This window comes from Sinocyclocheilus anshuiensis, unplaced genomic scaffold, assembly GCF_001515605.1.
Source record: "Sinocyclocheilus anshuiensis isolate Anshui unplaced genomic scaffold, SAMN03320099.WGS_v1.1 scaffold508, whole genome shotgun sequence".
Lineage (NCBI taxonomy): Eukaryota > Metazoa > Chordata > Actinopteri > Cypriniformes > Cyprinidae > Sinocyclocheilus > Sinocyclocheilus anshuiensis.
The window spans coordinates 538039-538781 of record NW_015555744.1 but is presented as its reverse complement, the minus strand read 5'-3'; positions in this window follow the sequence as shown (position 1 = coordinate 538781).

Sequence of the window (743 nt, the reverse complement as noted above, 5' to 3'; positions counted from 1 at the left end):
TTATGCCAAAAATCATTAGGATATTAAGTAAAGATCATGTTCCATTAAGATATTTTGTAGATTTCCTACCGTAAATATATCAAAACTGAATTTTGATTAGTAATATGCATTACTAAAGACTTAATTTGAACAACTTTAAAGGCTATTTTCTCAATATTTAGATTTTTTTTGCATCCTCAGATTCCAGATTACATTTTCAGCAAATGTTAATTTTGGGGTGAAATATTATATTTAAATATAAAATATTAGCAAATGAAATGAACCTCAAAACTGTCTGCTTTGGCGTTCTAGCCCAAGGGCTTGAACCACAGACATCTTGCAAATAGCATAGTGTCTCAGAGCGAGAGAGAAGCAGAAGTGAGGGAGAGTGTATAAACATCGGAGTGAAAGACAAAGAGGCACACAGACGGGAGAGAGACAGAATGAGACGGAGGCATGAGTAAAGCGCATGTGAGTGGGCGGGGCTTGGCACGCAGACGCGGCGGGAGCATGTGAATGGAGAATGAGGCGAGCCTGTGTCATATGCAGTGACGTCATAGTACCCATTTAAAGCCCTGCCCCCTTCCTGCAACCTCTCTCTCTTACAGAAACGCTGAATCAGTCAGAGACTGACTGGATCGTGGTTTTACTCTGTACTGTTAACCAGTGTTGGGGGTAACGCATTACAAGTAACGCGAGTTACGTAATCAGATTACTTTTTTCCAAGTAACTAGTAAAGTAACGCATTACTTTTTAATTTACAA